This window comes from Rhinolophus hipposideros (assembly GCF_964194185.1).
Source record: "Rhinolophus hipposideros genome assembly, chromosome: 11".
Lineage (NCBI taxonomy): Eukaryota > Metazoa > Chordata > Mammalia > Chiroptera > Rhinolophidae > Rhinolophus > Rhinolophus hipposideros.
Window position 1 is genome coordinate 8,892,188 of NC_138057.1, and position 6,297 is coordinate 8,898,484.

Genomic DNA, 6,297 nt, shown 5'->3' on the forward strand with positions numbered 1-6,297 from the left:
TCTCTACCCAACCTTCAATAAAATGTTCTTTGCTTTCCTGCTTTTCTGAGTCTTGTGAATCCTTTCACCTGCTGCAAACGACCAGGGGTTAATTCTACGCCAATACATTTTGGTGCCAAACCCAATAGTTGGACTCTACCCCTTTTCCCCCCACCTCCAGAGCCTCTGTCTGTTCCCCTCCCTTGAGGGTTGGAAATTGAAATTTCCCTGCCTGGTCTGTCTGGTGGAATCCCAAGTCCAACCTCTCTGATGGCTGGGGAATCCCATTGCCAGGCCTTGTGTGAGGCCACTTTCTATTTCTCGGGATCTCGACAAGTCTTGGCGACACTCAGTGGGTATGGGATGAATACATAAATTCCTCCAACGCGTTCACTACTGTATTAAGTTTTCCATGACAGAATAATCTGGTAGCAATCTACCACTAGGTCCCACCAGGCCCAAGACACCACAAGACCCACTCATCAGACATACACACAATTGAAAGGCACACAGACTCCCTTTCCTCTGGCCACTCTCTGTAGTTGTTTTTGCTTCCTCACTCCCCATTCTTGTTTTGCTTCTCTGGACCTTCATTGCCACCTCCATGGATCAACAACAGACCTCTGGTCGGTAGGTGATGTGCCTTGTGAAGACTGTGGTGTCCCAGGAATTCCACCAGCCAAGTCCACGACCCTCTACCCTAGGTGTTGCAGGGACGCTCTCACAACTAATGGTCATTTCTTTCTCCGGACTATGCAGTAAAAACTGATAATTCCATAACTCCTGAGTCAGACACTCCTTTGGAGGAACTTGGGGATGTCCCTAGTTCTCCTAGTCAGGCCATAATGAGACCACCATACCTAGCATCATGGGCGGCTCCTCCTCTGTCCCTCTTGTCTCCCCGCTTTGCTGTCTTCTCAAAAACTGGTATAAATTTGACCTCTTCTCTCAAAAAGAACAAAGAGCTTTTCTTTTGCAATACCGCCTGGCATCTATATAAACGAGACAATCAGGGGGTCTGGCCTATTAATGGCACTTAGACTATAATAGTCATGCAACTAGGTCTTTTCTGTAGGCGCCTTCACAAATGGTATCAGGCTCCATATGTCTAAGCCTTTATGGCCCTGAGCCAGTACCCAGACCTCCAGAAACAATGCCGCATGTGTCCTATGAAAATTCCTCATTCTCCACCTCCGGATATTTCAGACGATGCCTTTTTATCCCAGGTCCCTCCTCGAGCTCCTCGAAACTCACCTCCTACCCCTCCTACCTCTCCTTCCTTAAACCGCTCTACCCGCTCCACCTCTTGTCCAGCTCCCCCTCCCTATTCTGCCCCAGCTCCCAGTCCTGCAGGCACCACACATAGTGGAGCTCATTTTAACGCAGACTCCATGGCCCCCAGGAGGTCACAAACGGACAGGCCGGTACAATTTATGTTCATGGCCCCATTCCTATGGCACATCTAGTTCAGAGACAAAATTAGGGACCTATTCTGAAGACCCTTGTAAATTCATTAAAGAATTCCAGAGCCTAACCATAGCCTTTGATCTTACTTGGCAGGACATTATATCGTTTTAATCACCTGCTGCTCCTTAGAAAAAAGCTATATCTGGGCTCTATCCCTAAGATACGGAGACACAGAGGAGCTAGCTGCTGGGAATCTAGCATAACACAAGGTTGGACCCAAGGCTATTCCCAATCATAATCCCTATTCGAATTATCAAGCTGGCCAACAGGGCAGGATTAGAGCAGACCATATGGTCACCTGTCTTCTCGAGGGCATAAAAAATGCATTAAACCAGTTAAACCTGAGAAACTGAGGGAAATTATTCAAGGATTGGATGAAAACCTGGCCTTCTTTCAATCCTGCTTTGCTAACGCCCTCTGAAAATATACTAACCTAGATTCATCTAGCCGCGAGGGCTATTCTCGCCTTGCATTTTATTGGATAATCAGCTCTCTAGATAGACATCAGAAGGAAGCTTCAGAAATTAGAGCTGGGTCCACAGACTCTGCTCCCAGGTCTCTTAGGTACAGCCTTTCAGATCTTGAATAGGGATGAAGTGGAAAGGGAGCCTAGGGTATGGACGGACAAGAAAAAAGATCAGAGAAAGGCTCAATTAATGTCTGCTGCCCTTGCGAGCGCCCTGCCCTCACAGACTGAACCAGATTTGGGCCCATGAGGAGGGACCACACCGAAGACAGGCCCAAACACCTGCTACAACTGTCATCAGGAATGACACTGATGTCAGGCTGGGCCTCACCTAGCCAGGAGGGCCCCCTCAGGCCCTTGTCCACTTTGCAAAAAGGTAGGACACTGGAAGGACTGTACCCCCTCCCTTTGAGGAAGGAGGTGGTCTCAACTCCTAAAAGGCCAAAAGGGTGGCTCCTCCAACCAGCTGCCAATGTCTGTCATAAGGAACTATGAGCCAGACGACTGTCACCCCGACTGACGGGCCCCAGGACTCATCCTGGCTTCGCTGCTCAACATCACAGAGGCTGAGTCCAGGGTAACGCTTGCCATGGCAGATAAGAAGGTTATGTTCTTGATCCGGGAACCACATTCTCTGCTCTAATTCATGACCTCGGCCCTACACTTCCTTCCAGCCTCCTCCTAACAGGTATTGAAGGCGATGCCACCACAGGCAGACAGACCCTACCTTTACCTTGTTGCTTTGTGCCCCTTGCTTTAACACATAGCTTTCTAATTAGGCCCCACTGCCCCAAACCCTTTTAGGACGAGATATTATGCAGAAGCTACAAGCTCCCCTCCAAATCTCTCCTAACCCTGTTCTACTAGCTGCTCTGCAGCCTATTTTCCTTCTCAAGCATTTAACCCCGACCTCTGTAAGATCCTACCCTGGATCAAGAAAACAGGTCCACCCCATTGGCTGGGATCAGAAAACTCCCAGCTGAGCGTCTCATCTACGTGCAGTACAGATGACGCTGAGAGACCGTAGCTTTCTTCCCTGTTAGCCCAAAACCCAGTTAACAGGGAGGCTCTTCTCAGGACTCAGCCTATGATCAACAAGCTCCTCAGGCATGGGCTTTTAATTCCCTTCAATTCACCTCGCAATATGCTCATTTTACTGGTCAAAAGCCAGGTGGCCAAAACAGGCTAGTTTAAGATCTAAGGATTAAAAATGAGGCAGCAGGGTCCGGCGCGGTGGCTCAGGAGGTTGGAGCTCCGTACTCCTACTCGGAAGTCTGCCGTTTTGATTCCCACATGGGCCAGTGGGCTCTCAACCACAAGGTTGCAGGTTCAACTACTGGAGTCCCACGAGAAAGGATGGGCTCTGCCCCCTGAAACTAAGATTGAACACGGCACCTTGAGCTGAGCTGCCGCTGAGCTCCCGGATGACTCAGTTGGTTGGAGCGCGTCCTCTCAACCACAAGCTTGCCGGTTCGACTCGCACAAGGGATGGTGGGCTGCGCCCCCTGCAACTAGAAACGGCAACTGGACCTGGAGCTGAGCTGCGCCCTCCACAAGACTAAAAGGACAACAACTTGAAGCTGAACGGCACCCTCCACAACTAAGATTGAAGGACAACAGCTTGGAAAAAATCCGGGAAATACACACTGTTCCCCAATAAAGTCCTATTCCCCTTCCCCAATAAAATATTTTTAAAAAATGAGGCAGTAATTGCAACTCATCGTTTAGCCCCTAACCATTATACCTACTAGAACTAACCCCTCCAGAGACCGAATGGTTCACTGTACTGGATTTAACGGATGTCTTCTTTTGTATCCCACTAGATCCACAGTCTCAGGTTTTATTTGATTTCACCTTCATGGACCACCACTCTCAGGTCCACAGGCGACATATGTGGACTCTCCCACCACAGGGATTTCGAGACAGTCCTCACCCTGTTGGACAGGCTCTAAGTGGAGATGTTTGGGATCCTCCCTCCCCAGGGCTACTATCCTCCAATATGTTCATAACCTCTTTACTTGTAGCCTGGTGAAGGAAAGTTCAGATCGGGATAAAATAACAATTTTAAATTTTCTAACATAACGGGGATACCGAGTAGAGGCCACAAAGACTCAGATTTCCCAGCAGCAAGTCACTTACTCAGGATTTATTCTATCACCTGGGCAATGACAGACTAGCAATGAGAGGAAGGAATCCATCACCTCCCTGGAGCCCCCAACCACCAAGAGCCATTTTCTTAGGCATGGTTGGCTACTGCTGCATCTGGATTCCTCAGTTCAGGTCCTAGCAAAGCCTCTGTATGAGGCCCTTAAGGACCCGGAGCAAAAGCCCTTAGACTGGAATGCAGAGCTCGAGTGTACATTTTGTGCCCTTCACAGGCTCTAACTGAAGCCCCTGCCTTAGCTCTCCCAGATCTGCCCCAGCCCTTCTCACTCTGTATCTCTGAGAGGAAGGGAAGTGACCCAGGGCTCCTTGTGCAGAACCTAGTCTCAGATTCCAGGCCTCCTGCTTATCTCTCTAAGTCCTTAGACCCAGGTGCAAAAGGCTGATCCTTCCTCCTCAGAGCTCTTGCCGTTTAGCCACACTGTTAAAGCAGGCTCAGAAGTTCACCTTTAATCATCCACTAACTGTGTTTACGCCGCACCAGGCCATAGACATCCTTAACTGCAAGGCATCACACTGGCTGTCAAACAACAGGCTTGCCCAATACCAAACCTTGTATTTAGTCTCCCTGGACTTAACCATCAAGCCCTGCAATACCTTAAACCCCTCTGCCTTGTGCCAGATCCCTCTTCCCCGACCCAACACAAGAGCCTCAAAGTTCTGAACATTTCCCATGTGCTCTGGAGGATTTAGAAGATGCTCCCTTTTCAGACCCTTATGAAATCTGGTCTGAGTTGGGAGTTGCATGGTGTCCCAAGGACATACTGTTGTTTCTTCCACCAGCGTAATAGGGATGGTGGCTCACCCACCCATACTTCTCCTCAGAAGGACAAATTAATAGCATTAACCAGAGCCTTACTCCTAGGTAAAGACCTAAGAGTCATCATTTGTACCGACTCAAAGTACGTCCATCATGTCCTACGTGCTCATACCCCGTTTGGTAAGAGATGGGCTTTCTACCTCCCAGAATAGCCTCGTAAAGCACAAAGTAGAGACTTTACAGTAACTTGAGGCAGTCCAGGCACCTAGGAAAGTTGCTGTCATCCACTGTGAGGGCCACCAATCAGGGACAGATGAGACATCTCAGGAAAAAATCTTACTAACCCAATGGCTAAGTCGGTTGCTCTCAGTAGAGAGGGTATAATGTCAGAACAGGGCAGCTGGACACTCTTTTAAAGGCTCCTCAACCTAATTCCTTAGAGTTTCCTCACAGGCTCTGTTGTATTTTACCGATAAACCTACTTCCCAAACTGTGTATAGTCCTAAGGAAAAACAACAGGCAGCAGAGGGGCCGGGGGTAGTAGTACACGCTTAACCTACAGGGATGGTTTTCAGATCCCCAAGGAAAACTCCCCATTCCCCAAGCCTCTCAATGGACGCTTCTCTACAATTTACATCATTCTCCTCATCTAGGTGCTAAGGCCTTACCTGAGATTGTTCAGTGTCACTTCGTAGGGCACAATATCCTCTCCCACATTCAAAACATTTCTAAGATGTGCCCCATTTGCCTCAAGTCTAATCTAGAAGCACACCTTAGACCCGCTCCACTCTTAGAGCCGGTTCAAAGGAGACGACAGTACCCGGGGAGGATTGGCAAACAGACTTTCCTCATGTGCCTCCTTCAAACGATATCTATCATTACCTCACAGTTTTCGTTGATATCTTTTTGTGGTGGCTAGACGCCTTCCCTAGTGAGACTGAAAAGTCCTCAGAGGTCACCCAGTCCCTACTGCAGGAGATAATTCCTGTATTTGGCCTCCTTTGCTCTTTACAGAGTGATAACAGACTTTTTTTGTCTCTCAATTTACTCAGCAAGTCTGTGAAGCCCTTCAGATTACTTACCACCTACACTCACCCTGGGAGCCCCAGTCCAGGGTAAGGTGGAGAGAGCTACCCTGCTTGTCAAGAGACACCGCACTCAGCTCACCCAGGAGCTCCAGTCATCCTGGACCCAGCTTTTACCTCTAGCGCCCCTTACTCTCAGGATAAGTCCTTCCTTGGACAGTCACCTGAGCCTATTGGAACTTCTCTATGGGAGGCCTTTCTTATCAACAGACCTGCTGCCAGATCCTGAATTTAATGCTTTAGCCACATATGTCTCCTCTTTAGGCCAGGCCCTCAAAGAAATTCATTCTCATGCTAACACCCTTCTCCTAGCTCCGGAGTCTTCCATAATGTGATCTGAACATCCAAAAGTTAACCCAGGACACTGGGTCTTTCTT